The 27,777-nt window shown below is 63.3% G+C and overlaps 6 non-coding genes and 1 pseudogene across 6 annotated transcripts; all 7 read left to right on the top strand.

Annotated features, from left to right (window-relative positions):
- Positions 1–2,397: 2,397 nt before the first annotated feature.
- On the top strand, positions 2,398–2,516 carry LOC142866446 (5S ribosomal RNA). The gene has a single exon (XR_012916427.1). It is a non-coding gene; the product is annotated as a 5S ribosomal RNA (ribosomal RNA).
- Positions 2,517–6,296: 3,780 nt separating this feature from the next.
- On the top strand, positions 6,297–6,415 carry LOC142866716 (5S ribosomal RNA). The gene has a single exon (XR_012916544.1). It is a non-coding gene; the product is annotated as a 5S ribosomal RNA (ribosomal RNA).
- A 3,797-nt stretch (positions 6,416–10,212) lies between these two features.
- LOC142866528 (uncharacterized) lies at positions 10,213–10,331 on the top strand (annotated as a pseudogene).
- Positions 10,332–14,126: 3,795 nt separating this feature from the next.
- LOC142866445 (5S ribosomal RNA) lies at positions 14,127–14,245 on the top strand. The gene has a single exon (XR_012916426.1). It is a non-coding gene; the product is annotated as a 5S ribosomal RNA (ribosomal RNA).
- Positions 14,246–18,036: 3,791 nt separating this feature from the next.
- Positions 18,037–18,155, top strand: LOC142866715 (5S ribosomal RNA). Its single transcript, XR_012916543.1, has one exon. It is a non-coding gene; the product is annotated as a 5S ribosomal RNA (ribosomal RNA).
- Positions 18,156–21,955: 3,800 nt separating this feature from the next.
- LOC142866714 (5S ribosomal RNA) lies at positions 21,956–22,074 on the top strand. The gene has a single exon (XR_012916542.1). It is a non-coding gene; the product is annotated as a 5S ribosomal RNA (ribosomal RNA).
- A 3,788-nt stretch (positions 22,075–25,862) lies between these two features.
- On the top strand, positions 25,863–25,981 carry LOC142866444 (5S ribosomal RNA). The gene has a single exon (XR_012916425.1). It is a non-coding gene; the product is annotated as a 5S ribosomal RNA (ribosomal RNA).
- Positions 25,982–27,777: the final 1,796 nt, after the last annotated feature.

Here is a 27,777-nt window from a genome sequence, read left to right as displayed (position 1 = left end):
TTGTGAATTGTGCCCTAACTGTAACCCTAACCCTTACCCAGCCCGTCTCCTCTGCCCCTGCCTGACGCACTCCTCCCCGGCCAGGCCCGTCACTGTCCTGGGCCCCCGCCTGACCGGCTCCTCCCCGCCCGGCCGGTCACCGTCCTCTGCCCCTGCCTGACACGCTCCTTCCCGCCCGGCCTCTCACCGTCCTCGGCCCCTGCCTGACCGGCTCCTCCGTCGCCTGGGCCTTCCAAGGGCTTGGTGTGGATGCTGCTTCCAGGAAGCCCTCCAGAAACCCGGCAGCAGGGTGGCCGCAGCAGTCTCCAGCAGCCGTCCCTAAGTCGCGTGAGTGCGGGGGACGTGCCCCCGCTGTGCCGCGGGGGCCCAGCCTGGTGTCTTCCCTGAGGCCCTGCGGCTGCCGGCTGGGCTGCGGCTCCCCGCAAGGGGAGAGCCGCGGAGGTGGGGACCGCCTCCTGATGGGGACGTACACGCAGCTCTCCACGTCGGATTCCGGGGCTCTCTGTCCTGCCCGAAGGCCCAGCTGGCCTGCGGGTCCTTAGAGTGGCAAAAACCTCCGAAAACTGAGACTGAGGGTCCGGTGGGTGTCTGCACTTTTGTGCTGGGCACCCCAGGGAGGCCCGGGGGCTGGCTGGACAACGCGGTCTGCTCGGCCAGGGGGGGGGGTTGGAGGAGCAACTGATGCCCTTTGCACTTTGGGTAGCAAGAGTCTGAGGTGTCTCTGAGCCCTGTGCCCTGTGGGGGCGGGGCGGGGGGGAGGAGGAGGAGGAGGAGGAGGAGGAGGTGGGAAGGGCCGGGGCCTGCAGTCCTGTTCCCGGGGTGGCACGGCAAGTGGCTTCTTCCACAGGCTGCTTGGCCTGGGCTCCCTGCACCTGGGCCTTTGGAGGACCGGCCCTGTGCTTGCCAACACTTCCTGCAGGGACCCAGAGCTGGGAGGTGGCATCTCTCAGCCCTGGGTCGGGCAGAGCCCCAGCGGGCCATGCCCACAACCTCTCTCAGCACCGGTCCCCCAGAAGGCTCCTTTGGGACCAGGATTCTCTTGCGGTGACTCTTTAAGGTCTGGCCCCTGGATGGAGGGGCACCAGGAGTAGAGGAGCAGGAAGGGGAACGGGGTGGCCATGCGAGGGGACACTTTGAGGCCAAGTCCCAGCTTCAGCCTGATCCTCCTGGGAACCCCGCTCTGAGACAAGGAGCCGGGCTTCGCATTCCCACAGCAGCCAGTCGTGGGCTGAGGACACCTGGGGCGTTGGGAACTCCCTGGCTTCTCCTTGGTTTAACATCTAGAGCTGCTTGTGAATCGCGCCGCCACACACACCCGAGCGCAGGTGTCTTCCGCACAGACTGCGGGCCTCGCTCTTCTGAATGCCGCTGGCTCGCCACCCACCCACGGGTGAACCTGGTCAGGGTGCTTTCTCTCAGGGGCAGACTCTTTTCCGGGCGGGCTACCGGTGTCTCTGCTCGTTTCTTTCTTCCATTTCGGGAAAGTCTTCCTTGCTGGGTGTGGAAATCTCCTATGCCTTCCCTCGCCTATTCTGTCAGCTTTAAAATTCTCTTTCAGTTGCCACCCTCACAGATGGATTAGGAAACTCTTTCCGGTGCACTCATTAGTGAAATGACCTCCAGGAAGCTGGAATCCAATATCTAATGGCCGATTTTTAGCGAGTCCACACGCCAGGGTGGTCGGGGTCCAATGCAGCCCCGGCCAGGCCCAGGCCCCTTGGACTGGGCCACAGGAGGACACGGAGGAGGGTCCCGGCCCCCACGAAGCGGTGCCGGCAGTTCTCCACGGGCTTGGGCGTTTTCCAGAGGTAGGAGATGGAGGGGACTGATTTCTTCAGCACCCCCCAAACCACGCCACCCCACCCCACCCATGGGACACATCCCCAGAGAGAGACGCCCCATACACTGGCTGTGCCCCAGCCCTGGCCCGGGGGAATAGGCGGCAGCCCACCCACAGGGCGAGGGGGGGGCACAGCTGAAAGGGGTTGTGGGGGAGGGCGGCCCCTGGCTGGGGTCAAAGGGCGAGCGTCCCGCGCGTGCGCAGTCAGCGGCAGCGACGCGCTGGGGGTGGGCAGCGGGTAGGTGAAGGAGGCCGGGCGAGGAGACGAGGGGGGCTGGGAGGGCTCCACCTTGGCGAGTCCAGCCGTGGAGGCGCATCTTGTGTGAGTGTGAGTGAGTGTGAGTGTGTGTGTGTGTGTATAGAGAGACAGCCCCCCACCCCGCCCCGCCCCGCCCCGCCCCGCCCATCACCCCCGTCGCTGGGAGCCCGCGGGACCCGGCCGGCGAACTCAACCGGCCCGGCCCGGCCCGGCCCGGCGCGGGGCCTGGGGCGGGAGGCGGCGGCGGGGAAGCCCAGAGAGGCTCGGCTTCTCGAGCGGGGCAGGGGCGCCCTCCGCCGTCTAGGGCCACACCACCCTGAACGCCCCCGATCTCGTCTGGTCTCGGAAGCTAAGCAGGGTCGGGCCTGGTTAGTACTTGGATGGGAGACCGCCTGGGAATACCGGGTGCCACAGGCTGCTGCTTTTTTTTTTTTTTTTTCTTGCCTCTTGTTCTGTCCCCTTTCTGGGAGCGAGGCGGCGGCCCGGGGTGGGGGTCACCCCCACCCTCAGCGCCCGCGCGGTGCCTGGCGCCCCAGCCCGCACCGGGGGGCCTCCTCTTGTCCCAAGCCGCGACACCGCGGCCACGCGGCAGCATGCGTGGCATCTGGACTGTCAGGTCTCAGACCAAAGGTCTGCTCTGTGGGAACCGACACGCTGGAGGAAACCTTGAGAGTCTGAGAGGGGAGGGAGTTCCAGAAGAAGGCCAGGATGTCATTTTGAGGGAGTATGTGACCAGAACTCGTCCCGTTGCTTTTGGGGTTCTATGGGCTACACGCAGGAATCTTTGGTGGTGGCACCTGATGTTGGGGGATCCGGAGTCACACCCAGACCTGCTCCACAGGCCTCCTTTTACTTTTCTCTTCGGATTCATTATTTTTAAAAAGTGTCTCTTACCTCTAGGATTGCATTTTCTTTTCTCTCTCTTTTCAAGCAGATGATGGGAGTACAAGTATTCAGGTGACATGTGTTGCCCGTGCCGCCCTCCCCCCTGTGTTCTTTTTTTTTTTTTTTTTTTGAGACAGAGTCTCGTTTTGCTGCCCAGGCTAGAGTGAGTGCCATGGCGTCAGCCTAGCTCACAGCAACCTCAATCTCCGGGCTCAAGCAATCCTGCTGCCTCAGCCTCCCGAGTAGTTGGGACTACAGGCATGCACCACCACGCCCGGCTGTGTTTTTCTATATATATTAGTTGGCCAATTAATTTCTTTCTATTTTTAGTAGAGACGGGGTCTCGCTCTTGCTCAGGCTGGTTTCGAACTCCTGACCTGGAGCAATCCGCCCGCCTCGGCCTCCCAGAGAGCTAGGATTACAGGCGTGAGCCACCGCGCCCGGCCCCCCCTGTGTTCTTATTCATATACCTCTCATGTTGTTCCAGCGTATTGTGGGGGTACCAATGTTAAGGTCGGGTGCCTTGCCCTCTCCAAGCCTCCCCCCTCGGGTCAGAGCTTCAAGTGCGCCCATCCCCCAGTCGGTGCGCACCCACCCCATGCCTAATGGATGTGTATGCCCCTCCCCTCCCCCCACCCGCCCGCCCGACACCCACCCGATGAAGGTGATTCCTCTCTGTCCACTTAGGCGTCCATCCGTTCGTACCAATTTGCTGGTGAGCGCGCTCACGTGGTGCTCGTGTGTCCATTCTTGGGATACCTGGCCTACTGGAACGGGTTCCAGCTCTGGCCAGGAGAACACGAGAGGCGCCCTCTCACCGCTGCTCCTCACAGCCGAATGGCACTCCGTGGTGTCCACGCGCCACATTTTATTGATGCACTCCTGGATGGATGGGCACTCGGGTCGCTTCCACGTCTTTGGGATTGTGAATTGTGCCCTAACTGTAACCCTAACCCTTACCCAGCCCGTCTCCTCTGCCCCTGCCTGACGCACTCCTCCCCGGCCAGGCCCGTCACTGTCCTGGGCCCCCGCCTGACCGGCTCCTCCCCGCCCGGCCGGTCACCGTCCTCTGCCCCTGCCTGACACGCTCCTTCCCGCCCGGCCTCTCACCGTCCTCGGCCCCTGCCTGACCGGCTCCTCCGTCGCCTGGGCCTTCCAAGGGCTTGGTGTGGATGCTGCTTCCAGGAAGCCCTCCAGAAACCCGGCAGCAGGGTGGCCGCAGCAGTCTCCAGCAGCCGTCCCTAAGTCGCGTGAGTGCGGGGGACGTGCCCCCGCTGTGCCGCGGGGGCCCAGCCTGGTGTCTTCCCTGAGGCCCTGCGGCTGCCGGCTGGGCTGCGGCTCCCCGCAAGGGGAGAGCCGCGGAGGTGGGGACCGCCTCCTGATGGGGACGTACACGCAGCTCTCCACGTCGGATTCCGGGGCTCTCTGTCCTGCCCGAAGGCCCAGCTGGCCTGCGGGTCCTTAGAGTGGCAAAAACCTCCGAAAACTGAGACTGAGGGTCCGGTGGGTGTCTGCACTTTTGTGCTGGGCACCCCAGGGAGGCCCGGGGGCTGGCTGGACAACGCGGTCTGCTCGGCCAGGGGGGGGGGTTGGAGGAGCAACTGATGCCCTTTGCACTTTGGGTAGCAAGAGTCTGAGGTGTCTCTGAGCCCTGTGCCCTGTGGGGGCGGGGCGGGGGGGAGGAGGAGGAGGAGGAGGAGGAGGAGGAGGTGGGAAGGGCCGGGGCCTGCAGTCCTGTTCCCGGGGTGGCACGGCAAGTGGCTTCTTCCACAGGCTGCTTGGCCTGGGCTCCCTGCACCTGGGCCTTTGGAGGACCGGCCCTGTGCTTGCCAACACTTCCTGCAGGGACCCAGAGCTGGGAGGTGGCATCTCTCAGCCCTGGGTCGGGCAGAGCCCCAGCGGGCCATGCCCACAACCTCTCTCAGCACCGGTCCCCCAGAAGGCTCCTTTGGGACCAGGATTCTCTTGCGGTGACTCTTTAAGGTCTGGCCCCTGGATGGAGGGGCACCAGGAGTAGAGGAGCAGGAAGGGGAAGGGGGTGGCCATGCGAGGGGACACTTTGAGGCCAAGTCCCAGCTTCAGCCTGATCCTCCTGGGAACCCCGCTCTGAGACAAGGAGCCGGGCTTCGCATTCCCACAGCAGCCAGTCGTGGGCTGAGGACACCTGGGGCGTTGGGAACTCCCTGGCTTCTCCTTGGTTTAACATCTAGAGCTGCTTGTGAATCGCGCCGCCACACACACCCGAGCGCAGGTGTCTTCCGCACAGACTGCGGGCCTCGCTCTTCTGAATGCCGCTGGCTCGCCACCCACCCACGGGTGAACCTGGTCAGGGTGCTTTCTCTCAGGGGCAGACTCTTTTCCGGGCGGGCTACCGGTGTCTCTGCTCGTTTCTTTCTTCCATTTCGGGAAAGTCTTCCTTGCTGGGTGTGGAAATCTCCTATGCCTTCCCTCGCCTATTCTGTCAGCTTTAAAATTCTCTTTCAGTTGCCACCCTCACAGATGGATTAGGAAACTCTTTCCGGTGCACTCATTAGTGAAATGACCTCCAGGAAGCTGGAATCCAATATCTAATGGCCGATTTTTAGCGAGTCCACACGCCAGGGTGGTCGGGGTCCAATGCAGCCCTGGCCAGGCCCAGGCCCCTTGGACTGGGCCACAGGAGGACACGGAGGAGGGTCCCGGCCCCCACGAAGCGGTGCCGGCAGTTCTCCACGGGCTTGGGCGTTTTCCAGAGGTAGGAGATGGAGGGGACTGATTTCTTCAGCACCCCCCAAACCACGCCACCCCACCCCACCCATGGGACACATCCCCAGAGAGAGACGCCCCATACACTGGCTGTGCCCCAGCCCTGGCCCGGGGGAATAGGCGGCAGCCCACCCACAGGGCGAGGGGGGGGCACAGCTGAAAGGGGTTGTGGGGGAGGGCGGCCCCTGGCTGGGGTCAAAGGGCGAGCGTCCCGCGCGTGCGCAGTCAGCGGCAGCGACGCGCTGGGGGTGGGCAGCGGGTAGGTGAAGGAGGCCGGGCGAGGAGACGAGGGGGGCTGGGAGGGCTCCACCTTGGCGAGTCCAGCCGTGGAGGCGCATCTTGTGTGAGTGTGAGTGAGTGTGAGTGTGTGTGTGTGTGTATAGAGAGACAGCGCCCCGCCCCGCCCCGCCCCGCCCATCACCCCCGTCCCTGGGAGCCCGCGGGACCCGGCCGGCGAACTCAACCGGCCCGGCCGGCCCGGCCCGGCGCGGGGCCTGGGGCGGGAGGCGGCGGCGGGGAAGCCCAGAGAGGCTCGGCTTCTCGAGCGGGGCAGGGGCGCCCTCCGCCGTCTAGGGCCACACCACCCTGAACGCGCCCGATCTCGTCTGGTCTCGGAAGCTAAGCAGGGTCGGGCCTGGTTAGTACTTGGATGGGAGACCGCCTGGGAATACCGGGTGCCACAGGCTGCTGCTTTTTTTTTTTTTTTTTCTTGCCTCTTGTTCTGTCCCCTTTCTGGGAGCGAGGCGGCGGCCCGGGGTGGGGGTCACCCCCACCCTCAGCGCCCGCGCGGTGCCTGGCGCCCCAGCCCGCACCGGGGGGCCTCCTCTTGTCCCAAGCCGCGACACCGCGGCCACGCGGCAGCATGCGTGGCATCTGGACTGTCAGGTCTCAGACCAAAGGTCTGCTCTGTGGGAACCGACACGCTGGAGGAAACCTTGAGAGTCTGAGAGGGGAGGGAGTTCCAGAAGAAGGCCAGGATGTCATTTTGAGGGAGTATGTGACCAGAACTCGTCCCGTTGCTTTTGGGGTTCTATGGGCTACACGCAGGAATCTTTGGTGGTGGCACCTGATGTTGGGGGATCCGGAGTCACACCCAGACCTGCTTCACAGGCCTCCTTTTACTTTTCTCTTCGGATTCATTATTTTTAAAAAGTGTCTCTTACCTCTAGGATTGCATTTTCTTTTCTCTCTCTTTTCAAGCAGATGATGGGAGTACAAGTATTCAGGTGACATGTGTTGCCCGTGCCGCCCTCCCCCCTGTATTCTTTTTTTTTTTTTTTTTTTTGAGACAGAGTCTCGTTTTGCTGCCCAGGCTAGAGTGAGTGCCATGGCGTCAGCCTAGCTCACAGCAACCTCAATCTCCGGGCTCAAGCAATCCTGCTGCCTCAGCCTCCCGAGTAGTTGGGACTACAGGCATGCACCACCACGCCCGGCTGTGTTTTTCTATATATATTAGTTGGCCAATTAATTTCTTTCTATTTTTAGTAGAGACGGGGTCTCGCTCTTGCTCAGGCTGGTTTCGAACTCCTGACCTGGAGCAATCCGCCCGCCTCGGCCTCCCAGAGAGCTAGGATTACAGGCGTGAGCCACCGCGCCCGGCCCCCCCTGTGTTCTTATTCATATACCTCTCATGTTGTTCCAGCGTATTGTGGGGGTACCAATGTTAAGGTCGGGTGCCTTGCCCTCTCCAAGCCTCCCCCCTCGGGTCAGAGCTTCAAGTGCGCCCATCCCCCAGTCGGTGCGCACCCACCCCATGCCTAATGGATGTGTATGCCCCTCCCCTCCCCCCACCCGCCCGCCCGACACCCACCCGATGAAGGTGATTCCTCTCTGTCCACTTAGGCGTCCATCCGTTCGTACCAATTTGCTGGTGAGCGCGCTCACGTGGTGCTCGTGTGTCCATTCTTGGGATACCTGGCCTACTGGAACGGGTTCCAGCTCTGGCCAGGAGAACACGAGAGGCGCCCTCTCACCGCTGCTCCTCACAGCCGAATGGCACTCCGTGGTGTCCACGCGCCACATTTTATTGATGCACTCCTGGATGGATGGGCACTCGGGTCGCTTCCACGTCTTTGGGATTGTGAATTGTGCCCTAACTGTAACCCTAACCCTTACCCAGCCCGTCTCCTCTGCCCCTGCCTGACGCACTCCTCCCCGGCCAGGCCCGTCACTGTCCTGGGCCCCCGCCTGACCGGCTCCTCCCCGCCCGGCCGGTCACCGTCCTCTGCCCCTGCCTGACACGCTCCTTCCCGCCCGGCCTCTCACCGTCCTCGGCCCCTGCCTGACCGGCTCCTCCGTCGCCTGGGCCTTCCAAGGGCTTGGTGTGGATGCTGCTTCCAGGAAGCCCTCCAGAAACCCGGCAGCAGGGTGGCCGCAGCAGTCTCCAGCAGCCGTCCCTAAGTCGCGTGAGTGCGGGGGACGTGCCCCCGCTGTGCCGCGGGGGCCCAGCCTGGTGTCTTCCCTGAGGCCCTGCGGCTGCCGGCTGGGCTGCGGCTCCCCGCAAGGGGAGAGCCGCGGAGGTGGGGACCGCCTCCTGATGGGGACGTACACGCAGCTCTCCACGTCGGATTCCGGGGCTCTCTGTCCTGCCCGAAGGCCCAGCTGGCCTGCGGGTCCTTAGAGTGGCAAAAACCTCCGAAAACTGAGACTGAGGGTCCGGTGGGTGTCTGCACTTTTGTGCTGGGCACCCCAGGGAGGCCCGGGGGCTGGCTGGACAACGCGGTCTGCTCGGCCAGGGGGGGGGGTTGGAGGAGCAACTGATGCCCTTTGCACTTTGGGTAGCAAGAGTCTGAGTTGTCTCTGAGCCCTGTGCCCTGTGGGGGCGGGGCGGGGGGGAGGAGGAGGAGGAGGAGGAGGAGGAGGAGGTGGGAAGGGCCGGGGCCTGCAGTCCTGTTCCCGGGGTGGCACGGCAAGTGGCTTCTTCCACAGGCTGCTTGGCCTGGGCTCCCTGCACCTGGGCCTTTGGAGGACCGGCCCTGTGCTTGCCAACACTTCCTGCAGGGACCCAGAGCTGGGAGGTGGCATCTCTCAGCCCTGGGTCGGGCAGAGCCCCAGCGGGCCATGCCCACAACCTCTCTCAGCACCGGTCCCCCAGAAGGCTCCTTTGGGACCAGGATTCTCTTGCGGTGACTCTTTAAGGTCTGGCCCCTGGATGGAGGGGCACCAGGAGTAGAGGAGCAGGAAGGGGAAGGGGGTGGCCATGCGAGGGGACACTTTGAGGCCAAGTCCCAGCTTCAGCCTGATCCTCCTGGGAACCCCGCTCTGAGACAAGGAGCCGGGCTTCGCATTCCCACAGCAGCCAGTCGTGGGCTGAGGACACCTGGGGCGTTGGGAACTCCCTGGCTTCTCCTTGGTTTAACATCTAGAGCTGCTTGTGAATCGCGCCGCCACACACACCCGAGCGCAGGTGTCTTCCGCACAGACTGCGGGCCTCGCTCTTCTGAATGCCGCTGGCTCGCCACCCACCCACGGGTGAACCTGGTCAGGGTGCTTTCTCTCAGGGGCAGACTCTTTTCCGGGCGGGCTACCGGTGTCTCTGCTCGTTTCTTTCTTCCATTTCGGGAAAGTCTTCCTTGCTGGGTGTGGAAATCTCCTATGCCTTCCCTCGCCTATTCTGTCAGCTTTAAAATTCTCTTTCAGTTGCCACCCTCACAGATGGATTAGGAAACTCTTTCCGGTGCACTCATTAGTGAAATGACCTCCAGGAAGCTGGAATCCAATATCTAATGGCCGATTTTTAGCGAGTCCACACGCCAGGGTGGTCGGGGTCCAATGCAGCCCCGGCCAGGCCCAGGCCCCTTGGACTGGGCCACAGGAGGACACGGAGGAGGGTCCCGGCCCCCACGAAGCGGTGCCGGCAGTTCTCCACGGGCTTGGGCGTTTTCCAGAGGTAGGAGATGGAGGGGACTGATTTCTTCAGCACCCCCCAAACCACGCCACCCCACCCCACCCATGGGACACATCCCCAGAGAGAGACGCCCCATACACTGGCTGTGCCCCAGCCCTGGCCCGGGGGAATAGGCGGCAGCCCACCCACAGGGCGAGGGGGGGGCACAGCTGAAAGGGGTTGTGGGGGAGGGCGGCCCCTGGCTGGGGTCAAAGGGCGAGCGTCCCGCGCGTGCGCAGTCAGCGGCAGCGACGCGCTGGGGGTGGGCAGCGGGTAGGTGAAGGAGGCCGGGCGAGGAGACGAGGGGGGCTGGGAGGGCTCCACCTTGGCGAGTCCAGCCGTGGAGGCGCATCTTGTGTGAGTGTGAGTGAGTGTGAGTGTGTGTGTGTGTGTATAGAGAGACAGCCCCCCACCCCGCCCCGCCCCGCCCCGCCCCGCCCATCACCCCCGTCCCTGGGAGCCCGCGGGACCTGGCCGGCGAACTCAACCGGCCCGGCCCGGCCCGGCCCGGCCCGGCGCGGGGCCTGGGGCGGGAGGCGGCGGCGGGGAAGCCCAGAGAGGCTCGGCTTCTCGAGCGGGGCAGGGGCGCCCTCCGCCGTCTAGGGCCACACCACCCTGAACGCGCCCGATCTCGTCTGGTCTCGGAAGCTAAGCAGGGTCTGGCCTGGTTAGTACTTGGATGGGAGACCGCCTGGGAATACCGGGTGCCACAGGCTGCTGCTTTTTTTTTTTTTTTTTCTTGCCTCTTGTTCTGTCCCCTTTCTGGGAGCGAGGCGGCGGCCCGGGGTGGGGGTCACCCCCACCCTCAGCGCCCGCGCGGTGCCTGGCGCCCCAGCCCGCACCGGGGGGCCTCCTCTTGTCCCAAGCCGCGACACCGCGGCCACGCGGCAGCATGCGTGGCATCTGGACTGTCAGGTCTCAGACCAAAGGTCTGCTCTGTGGGAACCGACACGCTGGAGGAAACCTTGAGAGTCTGAGAGGGGAGGGAGTTCCAGAAGAAGGCCAGGATGTCATTTTGAGGGAGTATGTGACCAGAACTCGTCCCGTTGCTTTTGGGGTTCTATGGGCTACACGCAGGAATCTTTGGTGGTGGCACCTGATGTTGGGGGATCCGGAGTCACACCCAGACCTGCTCCACAGGCCTCCTTTTACTTTTCTCTTCGGATTCATTATTTTTAAAAAGTGTCTCTTACCTCTAGGATTGCATTTTCTTTTCTCTCTCTTTTCAAGCAGATGATGGGAGTACAAGTATTCAGGTGACATGTGTTGCCCGTGCCGCCCTCCCCCCTGTGTTCTTTTTTTTTTTTTTTTTTGAGACAGAGTCTCGTTTTGCTGCCCAGGCTAGAGTGAGTGCCATGGCGTCAGCCTAGCTCACAGCAACCTCAATCTCCGGGCTCAAGCAATCCTGCTGCCTCAGCCTCCCGAGTAGTTGGGACTACAGGCATGCACCACCACGCCCGGCTGTGTTTTTCTATATATATTAGTTGGCCAATTAATTTCTTTCTATTTTTAGTAGAGACGGGGTCTCGCTCTTGCTCAGGCTGGTTTCGAACTCCTGACCTGGAGCAATCCGCCCGCCTCGGCCTCCCAGAGAGCTAGGATTACAGGCGTGAGCCACCGCGCCCGGCCCCCCCTGTGTTCTTATTCATATACCTCTCATGTTGTTCCAGCGTATTGTGGGGGTACCAATGTTAAGGTCGGGTGCCTTGCCCTCTCCAAGCCTCCCCCCTCGGGTCAGAGCTTCAAGTGCGCCCATCCCCCAGTCGGTGCGCACCCACCCCATGCCTAATGGATGTGTATGCCCCTCCCCTCCCCCCACCCGCCCGCCCGACACCCACCCGATGAAGGTGATTCCTCTCTGTCCACTTAGGCGTCCATCCGTTCGTACCAATTTGCTGGTGAGCGCGCTCACGTGGTGCTCGTGTGTCCATTCTTGGGATACCTGGCCTACTGGAACGGGTTCCAGCTCTGGCCAGGAGAACACGAGAGGCGCCCTCTCACCGCTGCTCCTCACAGCCGAATGGCACTCCGTGGTGTCCACGCGCCACATTTTATTGATGCACTCCTGGATGGATGGGCACTCGGGTCGCTTCCACGTCTTTGGGATTGTGAATTGTGCCCTAACTGTAACCCTAACCCTTACCCAGCCCGTCTCCTCTGCCCCTGCCTGACGCACTCCTCCCCGGCCAGGCCCGTCACTGTCCTGGGCCCCCGCCTGACCGGCTCCTCCCCGCCCGGCCGGTCACCGTCCTCTGCCCCTGCCTGACACGCTCCTTCCCGCCCGGCCTCTCACCGTCCTCGGCCCCTGCCTGACCGGCTCCTCCGTCGCCTGGGCCTTCCAAGGGCTTGGTGTGGATGCTGCTTCCAGGAAGCCCTCCAGAAACCCGGCAGCAGGGTGGCCGCAGCAGTCTCCAGCAGCCGTCCCTAAGTCGCGTGAGTGCGGGGGACGTGCCCCCGCTGTGCCGCGGGGGCCCAGCCTGGTGTCTTCCCTGAGGCCCTGCGGCTGCCGGCTGGGCTGCGGCTCCCCGCAAGGGGAGAGCCGCGGAGGTGGGGACCGCCTCCTGATGGGGACGTACACGCAGCTCTCCACGTCGGATTCCGGGGCTCTCTGTCCTGCCCGAAGGCCCAGCTGGCCTGCGGGTCCTTAGAGTGGCAAAAACCTCCGAAAACTGAGACTGAGGGTCCGGTGGGTGTCTGCACTTTTGTGCTGGGCACCCCAGGGAGGCCCGGGGGCTGGCTGGACAACGCGGTCTGCTCGGCCAGGGGGGGGGGGTTGGAGGAGCAACTGATGCCCTTTGCACTTTGGGTAGCAAGAGTCTGAGGTGTCTCTGAGCCCTGTGCCCTGTGGGGGCGGGGCGGGGGGGAGGAGGAGGAGGAGGAGGAGGAGGAGGAGGTGGGAAGGGCCGGGGCCTGCAGTCCTGTTCCCGGGGTGGCACGGCAAGTGGCTTCTTCCACAGGCTGCTTGGCCTGGGCTCCCTGCACCTGGGCCTTTGGAGGACCGGCCCTGTGCTTGCCAACACTTCCTGCAGGGACCCAGAGCTGGGAGGTGGCATCTCTCAGCCCTGGGTCGGGCAGAGCCCCAGCGGGCCATGCCCACAACCTCTCTCAGCACCGGTCCCCCAGAAGGCTCCTTTGGGACCAGGATTCTCTTGGGGTGACTCTTTAAGGTCTGGCCCCTGGATGGAGGGGCACCAGGAGTAGAGGAGCAGGAAGGGGAAGGGGGTGGCCATGCGAGGGGACACTTTGAGGCCAAGTCCCAGCTTCAGCCTGATCCTCCTGGGAACCCCGCTCTGAGACAAGGAGCCGGGCTTCGCATTCCCACAGCAGCCAGTCGTGGGCTGAGGACACCTGGGGCGTTGGGAACTCCCTGGCTTCTCCTTGGTTTAACATCTAGAGCTGCTTGTGAATCGCGCCACCACACACACCCGAGCGCAGGTGTCTTCCGCACAGACTGCGGGCCTCGCTCTTCTGAATGCCGCTGGCTCGCCACCCACCCACGGGTGAACCTGGTCAGGGTGCTTTCTCTCAGGGGCAGACTCTTTTCCGGGCGGGCTACCGGTGTCTCTGTTTGCTCGTTTCTTTCTTCCATTTCGGGAAAGTCTTCCTTGCTGGGTGTGGAAATCTCCTATGCCTTCCCTCGCCTATTCTGTCAGCTTTAAAATTCTCTTTCAGTTGCCACCCTCACAGATGGATTAGGAAACTCTTTCCGGTGCACTCATTAGTGAAATGACCTCCAGGAAGCTGGAATCCAATATCTAATGGCCGATTTTTAGCGAGTCCACACGCCAGGGTGGTCGGGGTCCAATGCAGCCCCGGCCAGGCCCAGGCCCCTTGGACTGGGCCACAGGAGGACACGGAGGAGGGTCCCGGCCCCCACGAAGCGGTGCCGGCAGTTCTCCACGGGCTTGGGCGTTTTCCAGAGGTAGGAGATGGAGGGGACTGATTTCTTCAGCACCCCCCAAACCACGCCACCCCACCCCACCCATGGGACACATCCCCAGAGAGAGACGCCCCATACACTGGCTGTGCCCCAGCCCTGGCCCGGGGGAATAGGCGGCAGCCCACCCACAGGGCGAGGGGGGGGCACAGCTGAAAGGGGTTGTGGGGGAGGGCGGCCCCTGGCTGGGGTCAAAGGGCGAGCGTCCCGCGCGTGCGCAGTCAGCGGCAGCGACGCGCTGGGGGTGGGCAGCGGGTAGGTGAAGGAGGCCGGGCGAGGAGACGAGGGGGGCTGGGAGGGCTCCACCTTGGCGAGTCCAGCCGTGGAGGCGCATCTTGTGTGAGTGTGAGTGAGTGTGAGTGTGTGTGTGTGTGTATAGAGAGACAGCCCCCCACCCCGCCCCGCCCCGCCCCGCCCCGCCCATCACCCCCGTCGCTGGGAGCCCGCGGGACCCGGCCGGCGAACTCAACCGGCCCGGCCCGGCCCGGCCCGGCGCGGGGCCTGGGGCGGGAGGCGGCGGCGGGGAAGCCCAGAGAGGCTCGGCTTCTCGAGCGGGGCAGGGGCGCCCTCCGCCGTCTAGGGCCACACCACCCTGAACGCCCCCGATCTCGTCTGGTCTCGGAAGCTAAGCAGGGTCGGGCCTGGTTAGTACTTGGATGGGAGACCGCCTGGGAATACCGGGTGCCACAGGCTGCTGCTTTTTTTTTTTTTTTTTCTTGCCTCTTGTTCTGTCCCCTTTCTGGGAGCGAGGCGGCGGCCCGGGGTGGGGGTCACCCCCACCCTCAGCGCCCGCGCGGTGCCTGGCGCCCCAGCCCGCACCGGGGGGCCTCCTCTTGTCCCAAGCCGCGACACCGCGGCCACGCGGCAGCATGCGTGGCATCTGGACTGTCAGGTCTCAGACCAAAGGTCTGCTCTGTGGGAACCGACACGCTGGAGGAAACCTTGAGAGTCTGAGAGGGGAGGGAGTTCCAGAAGAAGGCCAGGATGTCATTTTGAGGGAGTATGTGACCAGAACTCGTCCCGTTGCTTTTGGGGTTCTATGGGCTACACGCAGGAATCTTTGGTGGTGGCACCTGATGTTGGGGGATCCGGAGTCACACCCAGACCTGCTCCACAGGCCTCCTTTTACTTTTCTCTTCGGATTCATTATTTTTAAAAAGTGTCTCTTACCTCTAGGATTGCATTTTCTTTTCTCTCTCTTTTCAAGCAGATGATGGGAGTACAAGTATTCAGGTGACATGTGTTGCCCGTGCCGCCCTCCCCCCTGTGTTCTTTTTTTTTTTTTTTTTTTGAGACAGAGTCTCGTTTTGCTGCCCAGGCTAGAGTGAGTGCCATGGCGTCAGCCTAGCTCACAGCAACCTCAATCTCCGGGCTCAAGCAATCCTGCTGCCTCAGCCTCCCGAGTAGTTGGGACTACAGGCATGCACCACCACGCCCGGCTGTGTTTTTCTATATATATTAGTTGGCCAATTAATTTCTTTCTATTTTTAGTAGAGACGGGGTCTCGCTCTTGCTCAGGCTGGTTTCGAACTCCTGACCTGGAGCAATCCGCCCGTCTCGGCCTCCCAGAGAGCTAGGATTACAGGCGTGAGCCACCGCGCCCGGCCCCCCCTGTGTTCTTATTCATATACCTCTCATGTTGTTCCAGCGTATTGTGGGGGTACCAATGTTAAGGTCGGGTGCCTTGCCCTCTCCAAGCCTCCCCCCTCGGGTCAGAGCTTCAAGTGCGCCCATCCCCCAGTCGGTGCGCACCCACCCCATGCCTAATGGATGTGTATGCCCCTCCCCTCCCCCCACCCGCCCGCCCGACACCCACCCGATGAAGGTGATTCCTCTCTGTCCACTTAGGCGTCCATCCGTTCGTACCAATTTGCTGGTGAGCGCGCTCACGTGGTGCTCGTGTGTCCATTCTTGGGATACCTGGCCTACTGGAACGGGTTCCAGCTCTGGCCAGGAGAACACGAGAGGCGCCCTCTCACCGCTGCTCCTCACAGCCGAATGGCACTCCGTGGTGTCCACGCGCCACATTTTATTGATGCACTCCTGGATGGATGGGCACTCGGGTCGCTTCCACGTCTTTGGGATTGTGAATTGTGCCCTAACTGTAACCCTAACCCTTACCCAGCCCGTCTCCTCTGCCCCTGCCTGACGCACTCCTCCCCGGCCAGGCCCGTCACTGTCCTGGGCCCCCGCCTGACCGGCTCCTCCCCGCCCGGCCGGTCACCGTCCTCTGCCCCTGCCTGACACGCTCCTTCCCGCCCGGCCTCTCACCGTCCTCGGCCCCTGCCTGACCGGCTCCTCCGTCGCCTGGGCCTTCCAAGGGCTTGGTGTGGATGCTGCTTCCAGGAAGCCCTCCAGAAACCCGGCAGCAGGGTGGCCGCAGCAGTCTCCAGCAGCCGTCCCTAAGTCGCGTGAGTGCGGGGGACGTGCCCCCGCTGTGCCGCGGGGGCCCAGCCTGGTGTCTTCCCTGAGGCCCTGCGGCTGCCGGCTGGGCTGCGGCTCCCCGCAAGGGGAGAGCCGCGGAGGTGGGGACCGCCTCCTGATGGGGACGTACACGCAGCTCTCCACGTCGGATTCCGGGGCTCTCTGTCCTGCCCGAAGGCCCAGCTGGCCTGCGGGTCCTTAGAGTGGCAAAAACCTCCGAAAACTGAGACTGAGGGTCCGGTGGGTGTCTGCACTTTTGTGCTGGGCACCCCAGGGAGGCCCGGGGGCTGGCTGGACAACGCGGTCTGCTCGGCCAGGGGGGGGGGTTGGAGGAGCAACTGATGCCCTTTGCACTTTGGGTAGCAAGAGTCTGAGGTGTCTCTGAGCCCTGTGCCCTGTGGGGGCGGGGCGGGGGGGAGGAGGAGGAGGAGGAGGAGGAGGAGGAGGTGGGAAGGGCCGGGGCCTGCAGTCCTGTTCCCGGGGTGGCACGGCAAGTGGCTTCTTCCACAGGCTGCTTGGCCTGGGCTCCCTGCACCTGGGCCTTTGGAGGACCGGCCCTGTGCTTGCCAACACTTCCTGCAGGGACCCAGAGCTGGGAGGTGGCATCTCTCAGCCCTGGGTCGGGCAGAGCCCCAGCGGGCCATGCCCACAACCTCTCTCAGCACCGGTCCCCCAGAAGGCTCCTTTGGGACCAGGATTCTCTTGCGGTGACTCTTTAAGGTCTGGCCCCTGGATGGAGGGGCACCAGGAGTAGAGGAGCAGGAAGGGGAAGGGGGTGGCCATGCGAGGGGACACTTTGAGGCCAAGTCCCAGCTTCAGCCTGATCCTCCTGGGAACCCCGCTCTGAGACAAGGAGCCGGGCTTCGCATTCCCACAGCAGCCAGTCGTGGGCTGAGGACACCTGGGGCGTTGGGAACTCCCTGGCTTCTCCTTGGTTTAACATCTAGAGCTGCTTGTGAATCGCGCCGCCACACACACCCGAGCGCAGGTGTCTTCCGCACAGACTGCGGGCCTCGCTCTTCTGAATGCCGCTGGCTCGCCACCCACCCACGGGTGAACCTGGTCAGGGTGCTTTCTCTCAGGGGCAGACTCTTTTCCGGGCGGGCTACCGGTGTCTCTGCTCGTTTCTTTCTTCCATTTCGGGAAAGTCTTCCTTGCTGGGTGTGGAAATCTCCTATGCCTTCCCTCGCCTATTCTGTCAGCTTTAAAATTCTCTTTCAGTTGCCACCCTCACAGATGGATTAGGAAACTCTTTCCGGTGCACTCATTAGTGAAATGACCTCCAGGAAGCTGGAATCCAATATCTAATGGCCGATTTTTAGCGAGTCCACACGCCAGGGTGGTCGGGGTCCAATGCAGCCCCGGCCAGGCCCAGGCCCCTTGGACTGGGCCACAGGAGGACACGGAGGAGGGTCCCGGCCCCCACGAAGCGGTGCCGGCAGTTCTCCACGGGCTTGGGCGTTTTCCAGAGGTAGGAGATGGAGGGGACTGATTTCTTCAGCACCCCCCAAACCACGCCACCCCACCCCACCCATGGGACACATCCCCAGAGAGAGACGCCCCATACACTGGCTGTGCCCCAGCCCTGGCCCGGGGGAATAGGCGGCAGCCCACCCACAGGGCGAGGGGGGGGCACAGCTGAAAGGGGTTGTGGGGGAGGGCGGCCCCTGGCTGGGGTCAAAGGGCGAGCGTCCCGCGCGTGCGCAGTCAGCGGCAGCGACGCGCTGGGGGTGGGCAGCGGGTAGGTGAAGGAGGCCGGGCGAGGAGACGAGGGGGGCTGGGAGGGCTCCACCTTGGCGAGTCCAGCCGTGGAGGCGCATCTTGTGTGAGTGTGAGTGAGTGTGAGTGTGTGTGTGTGTGTATAGAGAGACAGCCCCCCACCCCGCCCCGCCCCGCCCCGCCCCGCCCATCACCCCCGTCGCTGGGAGCCCGCGGGACCCGGCCGGCGAACTCAACCGGCCCGGCCCGGCCCGGCCCGGCGCGGGGCCTGGGGCGGGAGGCGGCGGCGGGGAAGCCCAGAGAGGCTCGGCTTCTCGAGCGGGGCAGGGGCGCCCTCCGCCGTCTAGGGCCACACCACCCTGAACGCGCCCGATCTCGTCTGGTCTCGGAAGCTAAGCAGGGTCGGGCCTGGTTAGTACTTGGATGGGAGACCGCCTGGGAATACCGGGTGCCACAGGCTGCTGCTTTTTTTTTTTTTTTTTTCTTGCCTCTTGTTCTGTCCCCTTTCTGGGAGCGAGGCGGCGGCCCGGGGTGGGGGTCACCCCCACCCTCAGCGCCCGCGCGGTGCCTGGCGCCCCAGCCCGCACCGGGGGGCCTCCTCTTGTCCCAAGCCGCGACACCGCGGCCACGCGGCAGCATGCGTGGCATCTGGACTGTCAGGTCTCAGACCAAAGGTCTGCTCTGTGGGAACCGACACGCTGGAGGAAACCTTGAGAGTCTGAGAGGGGAGGGAGTTCCAGAAGAAGGCCAGGATGTCATTTTGAGGGAGTATGTGACCAGAACTCGTCCCGTTGCTTTTGGGGTTCTATGGGCTACACGCAGGAATCTTTGGTGGTGGCACCTGATGTTGGGGGATCCGGAGTCACACCCAGACCTGCTCCACAGGCCTCCTTTTACTTTTCTCTTCGGATTCATTATTTTTAAAAAGTGTCTCTTACCTCTAGGATTGCATTTTCTTTTCTCTCTCTTTTGAAGCAGATGATGGGAGTACAAGTATTCAGGTGACATGTGTTGCCCGTGCCGCCCTCCCCCCTGTGTTCTTTTTTTTTTTTTTTTTTGAGACAGAGTCTCGTTTTGCTGCCCAGGCTAGAGTGAGTGCCATGGCGTCAGCCTAGCTCACAGCAACCTCAATCTCCGGGCTCAAGCAATCCTGCTGCCTCAGCCTCCCGAGTAGTTGGGACTACAGGCATGCACCACCACGCCCGGCTGTGTTTTTCTATATATATTAGTTGGCCAATTAATTTCTTTCTATTTTTAGTAGAGACGGGGTCTCGCTCTTGCTCAGGCTGGTTTCGAACTCCTGACCTGGAGCAATCCGCCCGCCTCGGCCTCCCAGAGAGCTAGGATTACAGGCGTGAGCCACCGCGCCCGGCCCCCCCTGTGTTCTTATTCATATACCTCTCATGTTGTTCCAGCGTATTGTGGGGGTACCAATGTTAAGGTCGGGTGCCTTGCCCTCTCCAAGCCTCCCCCCTCGGGTCAGAGCTTCAAGTGCGCCCATCCCCCAGTCGGTGCGCACCCACCCCATGCCTAATGGATGTGTATGCCCCTCCCCTCCCCCCACCCGCCCGCCCGACACCCACCCGATGAAGGTGATTCCTCTCTGTCCACTTAGGCGTCCATCCGTTCGTACCAATTTGCTGGTGAGCGCGCTCACGTGGTGCTCGTGTGTCCATTCTTGGGATACCTGGCCTACTGGAACGGGTTCCAGCTCTGGCCAGGAGAACACGAGAGGCGCCCTCTCACCGCTGCTCCTCACAGCCGAATGGCACTCCGTGGTGTCCACGCGCCACATTTTATTGATGCACTCCTGGATGGATGGGCACTCGGGTCGCTTCCACGTCTTTGGGATTGTGAATTGTGCCCTAACTGTAACCCTAACCCTTACCCAGCCCGTCTCCTCTGCCCCTGCCTGACGCACTCCTCCCCGGCCAGGCCCGTCACTGTCCTGGGCCCCCGCCTGACCGGCTCCTCCCCGCCCGGCCGGTCACCGTCCTCTGCCCCTGCCTGACACGCTCCTTCCCGCCCGGCCTCTCACCGTCCTCGGCCCCTGCCTGACCGGCTCCTCCGTCGCCTGGGCCTTCCAAGGGCTTGGTGTGGATGCTGCTTTCAGGAAGCCCTCCAGAAACCCGGCAGCAGGGTGGCCGCAGCAGTCTCCAGCAGCCGTCCCTAAGTCGCGTGAGTGCGGGGGACGTGCCCCCGCTGTGCCGCGGGGGCCCAGCCTGGTGTCTTCCCTGAGGCCCTGCGGCTGCCGGCTGGGCTGCGGCTCCCCGCAAGGGGAGAGCCGCGGAGGTGGGGACCGCCTCCTGATGGGGACGTACACGCAGCTCTCCACGTCGGATTCCGGGGCTCTCTGTCCTGCCCGAAGGCCCAGCTGGCCTGCGGGTCCTTAGAGTGGCAAAAACCTCCGAAAACTGAGACTGAGGGTCCGGTGGGTGTCTGCACTTTTGTGCTGGGCACCCCAGGGAGGCCCGGGGGCTGGCTGGACAACGCGGTCTGCTCGGCCGGGGGGGGGGGTTGGAGGAGCAACTGATGCCCTTTGCACTTTGGGTAGCAAGAGTCTGAGGTGTCTCTGAGCCCTGTGCCCTGTGGGGGCGGGGCGGGGGGGAGGAGGAGGAGGAGGAGGAGGAGGAGGAGGTGGGAAGGGCCGGGGCCTGCAGTCCTGTTCCCGGGGTGGCACGGCAAGTGGCTTCTTCCACAGGCTGCTTGGCCTGGGCTCCCTGCACCTGGGCCTTTGGAGGACCGGCCCTGTGCTTGCCAACACTTCCTGCAGGGACCCAGAGCTGGGAGGTGGCATCTCTCAGCCCTGGGTCGGGCAGAGCCCCAGCGGGCCATGCCCACAACCTCTCTCAGCACCGGTCCCCCAGAAGGCTCCTTTGGGACCAGGATTCTCTTGGGGTGACTCTTTAAGGTCTGGCCCCTGGATGGAGGGGCACCAGGAGTAGAGGAGCAGGAAGGGGAAGGGGGTGGCCATGCGAGGGGACACTTTGAGGCCAAGTCCCAGCTTCAGCCTGATCCTCCTGGGAACCCCGCTCTGAGACAAGGAGCCGGGCTTCGCATTCCCACAGCAGCCAGTCGTGGGCTGAGGACACCTGGGGCGTTGGGAACTCCCTGGCTTCTCCTTGGTTTAACATCTAGAGCTGCTTGTGAATCGCGCCACCACACACACCCGAGCGCAGGTGTCTTCCGCACAGACTGCGGGCCTCGCTCTTCTGAATGCCGCTGGCTCGCCACCCACCCACGGGTGAACCTGGTCAGGGTGCTTTCTCTCAGGGGCAGACTCTTTTCCGGGCGGGCTACCGGTGTCTCTGTTTGCTCGTTTCTTTCTTCCATTTCGGGAAAGTCTTCCTTGCTGGGTGTGGAAATCTCCTATGCCTTCCCTCGCCTATTCTGTCAGCTTTAAAATTCTCTTTCAGTTGCCACCCTCACAGATGGATTAGGAAACTCTTTCCGGTGCACTCATTAGTGAAATGACCTCCAGGAAGCTGGAATCCAATATCTAATGGCCGATTTTTAGCGAGTCCACACGCCAGGGTGGTCGGGGTCCAATGCAGCCCCGGCCAGGCCCAGGCCCCTTGGACTGGGCCACAGGAGGACACGGAGGAGGGTCCCGGCCCCCACGAAGCGGTGCCGGCAGTTCTCCACGGGCTTGGGCGTTTTCCAGAGGTAGGAGATGGAGGGGACTGATTTCTTCAGCACCCCCCAAACCACGCCACCCCACCCCACCCATGGGACACATCCCCAGAGAGAGACGCCCCATACACTGGCTGTGCCCCAGCCCTGGCCCGGGGGAATAGGCGGCAGCCCACCCACAGGGCGAGGGGGGGGCACAGCTGAAAGGGGTTGTGGGGGAGGGCGGCCCCTGGCTGGGGTCAAAGGGCGAGCGTCCCGCGCGTGCGCAGTCAGCGGCAGCGACGCGCTGGGGGTGGGCAGCGGGTAGGTGAAGGAGGCCGGGCGAGGAGACGAGGGGGGCTGGGAGGGCTCCACCTTGGCGAGTCCAGCCGTGGAGGCGCATCTTGTGTGAGTGTGAGTGAGTGTGAGTGTGTGTGTGTGTGTATAGAGAGACAGCCCCCCACCCCGCCCCGCCCCGCCCCGCCCCGCCCATCACCCCCGTCCCTGGGAGCCCGCGGGACCCGGCCGGCGAACTCAACCGGCCCGGCCCGGCCCGGCCCGGCCCGGCGCGGGGCCTGGGGCGGGAGGCGGCGGCGGGGAAGCCCAGAGAGGCTCGGCTTCTCGAGCGGGGCAGGGGCGCCCTCCGCCGTCTAGGGCCACACCACCCTGAACGCGCCCGATCTCGTCTGGTCTCGGAAGCTAAGCAGGGTCGGGCCTGGTTAGTACTTGGATGGGAGACCGCCTGGGAATACCGGGTGCCACAGGCTGCTGCTTTTTTTTTTTTTTTTTCTTGCCTCTTGTTCTGTCCCCTTTCTGGGAGCGAGGCGGCGGCCCGGGGTGGGGGTCACCCCCACCCTCAGCGCCCGCGCGGTGCCTGGCGCCCCAGCCCGCACCGGGGGGCCTCCTCTTGTCCCAAGCCGCGACACCGCGGCCACGCGGCAGCATGCGTGGCATCTGGACTGTCAGGTCTCAGACCAAAGGTCTGCTCTGTGGGAACCGACACGCTGGAGGAAACCTTGAGAGTCTGAGAGGGGAGGGAGTTCCAGAAGAAGGCCAGGATGTCATTTTGAGGGAGTATGTGACCAGAACTCGTCCCGTTGCTTTTGGGGTTCTATGGGCTACACGCAGGAATCTTTGGTGGTGGCACCTGATGTTGGGGGATCCGGAGTCACACCCAGACCTGCTCCACAGGCCTCCTTTTACTTTTCTCTTCGGATTCATTATTTTTAAAAAGTGTCTCTTACCTCTAGGATTGCATTTTCTTTTCTCTCTCTTTTCAAGCAGATGATGGGAGTACAAGTATTCAGGTGACATGTGTTGCCCGTGCCGCCCTCCCCCCTGTGTTCTTTTTTTTTTTTTTTTTTTGAGACAGAGTCTCGTTTTGCTGCCCAGGCTAGAGTGAGTGCCATGGCGTCAGCCTAGCTCACAGCAACCTCAATCTCCGGGCTCAAGCAATCCTGCTGCCTCAGCCTCCCGAGTAGTTGGGACTACAGGCATGCACCACCACGCCCGGCTGTGTTTTTCTATATATATTAGTTGGCCAATTAATTTCTTTCTATTTTTAGTAGAGACGGGGTCTCGCTCTTGCTCAGGCTGGTTTCGAACTCCTGACCTGGAGCAATCCGCCCGCCTCGGCCTCCCAGAGAGCTAGGATTACAGGCGTGAGCCACCGCGCCCGGCCCCCCCTGTGTTCTTATTCATATACCTCTCATGTTGTTCCAGCGTATTGTGGGGGTACCAATGTTAAGGTCGGGTGCCTTGCCCTCTCCAAGCCTCCCCCCTCGGGTCAGAGCTTCAAGTGCGCCCATCCCCCAGTCGGTGCGCACCCACCCCATGCCTAATGGATGTGTATGCCCCTCCCCTCCCCCCACCCGCCCGCCCGACACCCACCCGATGAAGGTGATTCCTCTCTGTCCACTTAGGCGTCCATCCGTTCGTACCAATTTGCTGGTGAGCGCGCTCACGTGGTGCTCGTGTGTCCATTCTTGGGATACCTGGCCTACTGGAACGGGTTCCAGCTCTGGCCAGGAGAACACGAGAGGCGCCCTCTCACCGCTGCTCCTCACAGCCGAATGGCACTCCGTGGTGTCCACGCGCCACATTTTATTGATGCACTCCTGGATGGATGGGCACTCGGGTCGCTTCCACGTCTTTGGGATTGTGAATTGTGCCCTAACTGTAACCCTAACCCTTACCCAGCCCGTCTCCTCTGCCCCTGCCTGACGCACTCCTCCCCGGCCAGGCCCGTCACTGTCCTGGGCCCCCGCCTGACCGGCTCCTCCCCGCCCGGCCGGTCACCGTCCTCTGCCCCTGCCTGACACGCTCCTTCCCGCCCGGCCTCTCACCGTCCTCGGCCCCTGCCTGACCGGCTCCTCCGTCGCCTGGGCCTTCCAAGGGCTTGGTGTGGATGCTGCTTCCAGGAAGCCCTCCAGAAACCCGGCAGCAGGGTGGCCGCAGCAGTCTCCAGCAGCCGTCCCTAAGTCGCGTGAGTGCGGGGGACGTGCCCCCGCTGTGCCGCGGGGGCCCAGCCTGGTGTCTTCCCTGAGGCCCTGCGGCTGCCGGCTGGGCTGCGGCTCCCCGCAAGGGGAGAGCCGCGGAGGTGGGGACCGCCTCCTGATGGGGACGTACACGCAGCTCTCCACGTCGGATTCCGGGGCTCTCTGTCCTGCCCGAAGGCCCAGCTGGCCTGCGGGTCCTTAGAGTGGCAAAAACCTCCGAAAACTGAGACTGAGGGTCCGGTGGGTGTCTGCACTTTTGTGCTGGGCACCCCAGGGAGGCCCGGGGGCTGGCTGGACAACGCGGTCTGCTCGGCCAGGGGGGGGGGTTGGAGGAGCAACTGATGCCCTTTGCACTTTGGGTAGCAAGAGTCTGAGGTGTCTCTGAGCCCTGTGCCCTGTGGGGGCGGGGCGGGGGGGAGGAGGAGGAGGAGGAGGAGGAGGAGGTGGGAAGGGCCGGGGCCTGCAGTCCTGTTCCCGGGGTGGCACGGCAAGTGGCTTCTTCCACAGGCTGCTTGGCCTGGGCTCCCTGCACCTGGGCCTTTGGAGGACCGGCCCTGTGCTTGCCAACACTTCCTGCAGGGACCCAGAGCTGGGAGGTGGCATCTCTCAGCCCTGGGTCGGGCAGAGCCCCAGCGGGCCATGCCCACAACCTCTCTCAGCACCGGTCCCCCAGAAGGCTCCTTTGGGACCAGGATTCTCTTGCGGTGACTCTTTAAGGTCTGGCCCCTGGATGGAGGGGCACCAGGAGTAGAGGAGCAGGAAGGGGAACGGGGTGGCCATGCGAGGGGACACTTTGAGGCCAAGTCCCAGCTTCAGCCTGATCCTCCTGGGAACCCCGCTCTGAGACAAGGAGCCGGGCTTCGCATTCCCACAGCAGCCAGTCGTGGGCTGAGGACACCTGGGGCGTTGGGAACTCCCTGGCTTCTCCTTGGTTTAACATCTAGAGCTGCTTGTGAATCGCGCCGCCACACACACCCGAGCGCAGGTGTCTTCCGCACAGACTGCGGGCCTCGCTCTTCTGAATGCCGCTGGCTCGCCACCCACCCACGGGTGAACCTGGTCAGGGTGCTTTCTCTCAGGGGCAGACTCTTTTCCGGGCGGGCTACCGGTGTCTCTGCTCGTTTCTTTCTTCCATTTCGGGAAAGTCTTCCTTGCTGGGTGTGGAAATCTCCTATGCCTTCCCTCGCCTATTCTGTCAGCTTTAAAATTCTCTTTCAGTTGCCACCCTCACAGATGGATTAGGAAACTCTTTCCGGTGCACTCATTAGTGAAATGACCTCCAGGAAGCTGGAATCCAATATCTAATGGCCGATTTTTAGCGAGTCCACACGCCAGGGTGGTCGGGGTCCAATGCAGCCCCGGCCAGGCCCAGGCCCCTTGGACTGGGCCACAGGAGGACACGGAGGAGGGTCCCGGCCCCCACGAAGCGGTGCCGGCAGTTCTCCACGGGCTTGGGCGTTTTCCAGAGGTAGGAGATGGAGGGGACTGATTTCTTCAGCACCCCCCAAACCACGCCACCCCACCCCACCCATGGGACACATCCCCAGAGAGAGACGCCCCATACACTGGCTGTGCCCCAGCCCTGGCCCGGGGGAATAGGCGGCAGCCCACCCACAGGGCGAGGGGGGGGCACAGCTGAAAGGGGTTGTGGGGGAGGGCGGCCCCTGGCTGGGGTCAAAGGGCGAGCGTCCCGCGCGTGCGCAGTCAGCGGCAGCGACGCGCTGGGGGTGGGCAGCGGGTAGGTGAAGGAGGCCGGGCGAGGAGACGAGGGGGGCTGGGAGGGCTCCACCTTGGCGAGTCCAGCCGTGGAGGCGCATCTTGTGTGAGTGTGAGTGAGTGTGAGTGTGTGTGTGTGTGTATAGAGAGACAGCCCCCCACCCCGCCCCGCCCCGCCCCGCCCCGCCCATCACCCCCGTCGCTGGGAGCCCGCGGGACCCGGCCGGCGAACTCAACCGGCCCGGCCCGGCCCGGCCCGGCGCGGGGCCTGGGGCGGGAGGCGGCGGCGGGGAAGCCCAGAGAGGCTCGGCTTCTCGAGCGGGGCAGGGGCGCCCTCCGCCGTCTAGGGCCACACCACCCTGAACGCCCCCGATCTCGTCTGGTCTCGGAAGCTAAGCAGGGTCGGGCCTGGTTAGTACTTGGATGGGAGACCGCCTGGGAATACCGGGTGCCACAGGCTGCTGCTTTTTTTTTTTTTTTTTCTTGCCTCTTGTTCTGTCCCCTTTCTGGGAGCGAGGCGGCGGCCCGGGGTGGGGGTCACCCCCACCCTCAGCGCCCGCGCGGTGCCTGGCGCCCCAGCCCGCACCGGGGGGCCTCCTCTTGTCCCAAGCCGCGACACCGCGGCCACGCGGCAGCATGCGTGGCATCTGGACTGTCAGGTCTCAGACCAAAGGTCTGCTCTGTGGGAACCGACACGCTGGAGGAAACCTTGAGAGTCTGAGAGGGGAGGGAGTTCCAGAAGAAGGCCAGGATGTCATTTTGAGGGAGTATGTGACCAGAACTCGTCCCGTTGCTTTTGGGGTTCTATGGGCTACACGCAGGAATCTTTGGTGGTGGCACCTGATGTTGGGGGATCCGGAGTCACACCCAGACCTGCTCCACAGGCCTCCTTTTACTTTTCTCTTCGGATTCATTATTTTTAAAAAGTGTCTCTTACCTCTAGGATTGCATTTTCTTTTCTCTCTCTTTTCAAGCAGATGATGGGAGTACAAGTATTCAGGTGACATGTGTTGCCCGTGCCGCCCTCCCCCCTGTGTTCTTTTTTTTTTTTTTTTTTTGAGACAGAGTCTCGTTTTGCTGCCCAGGCTAGAGTGAGTGCCATGGCGTCAGCCTAGCTCACAGCAACCTCAATCTCCGGGCTCAAGCAATCCTGCTGCCTCAGCCTCCCGAGTAGTTGGGACTACAGGCATGCACCACCACGCCCGGCTGTGTTTTTCTATATATATTAGTTGGCCAATTAATTTCTTTCTATTTTTAGTAGAGACGGGGTCTCGCTCTTGCTCAGGCTGGTTTCGAACTCCTGACCTGGAGCAATCCGCCCGCCTCGGCCTCCCAGAGAGCTAGGATTACAGGCGTGAGCCACCGCGCCCGGCCCCCCCTGTGTTCTTATTCATATACCTCTCATGTTGTTCCAGCGTATTGTGGGGGTACCAATGTTAAGGTCGGGTGCCTTGCCCTCTCCAAGCCTCCCCCCTCGGGTCAGAGCTTCAAGTGCGCCCATCCCCCAGTCGGTGCGCACCCACCCCATGCCTAATGGATGTGTATGCCCCTCCCCTCCCCCCACCCGCCCGCCCGACACCCACCCGATGAAGGTGATTCCTCTCTGTCCACTTAGGCGTCCATCCGTTCGTACCAATTTGCTGGTGAGCGCGCTCACGTGGTGCTCGTGTGTCCATTCTTGGGATACCTGGCCTACTGGAACGGGTTCCAGCTCTGGCCAGGAGAACACGAGAGGCGCCCTCTCACCGCTGCTCCTCACAGCCGAATGGCACTCCGTGGTGTCCACGCGCCACATTTTATTGATGCACTCCTGGATGGATGGGCACTCGGGTCGCTTCCACGTCTTTGGGATTGTGAATTGTGCCCTAACTGTAACCCTAACCCTTACCCAGCCCGTCTCCTCTGCCCCTGCCTGACGCACTCCTCCCCGGCCAGGCCCGTCACTGTCCTGGGCCCCCGCCTGACCGGCTCCTCCCCGCCCGGCCGGTCACCGTCCTCTGCCCCTGCCTGACACGCTCCTTCCCGCCCGGCCTCTCACCGTCCTCGGCCCCTGCCTGACCGGCTCCTCCGTCGCCTGGGCCTTCCAAGGGCTTGGTGTGGATGCTGCTTCCAGGAAGCCCTCCAGAAACCCGGCAGCAGGGTGGCCGCAGCAGTCTCCAGCAGCCGTCCCTAAGTCGCGTGAGTGCGGGGGACGTGCCCCCGCTGTGCCGCGGGGGCCCAGCCTGGTGTCTTCCCTGAGGCCCTGCGGCTGCCGGC

This window comes from Microcebus murinus, unplaced genomic scaffold, assembly GCF_040939455.1.
Source record: "Microcebus murinus isolate Inina unplaced genomic scaffold, M.murinus_Inina_mat1.0 scaf006_hap2_Mmur4.0, whole genome shotgun sequence".
Lineage (NCBI taxonomy): Eukaryota > Metazoa > Chordata > Mammalia > Primates > Cheirogaleidae > Microcebus > Microcebus murinus.
This window is presented reverse-complemented; position numbering and strand designations above follow the sequence as displayed.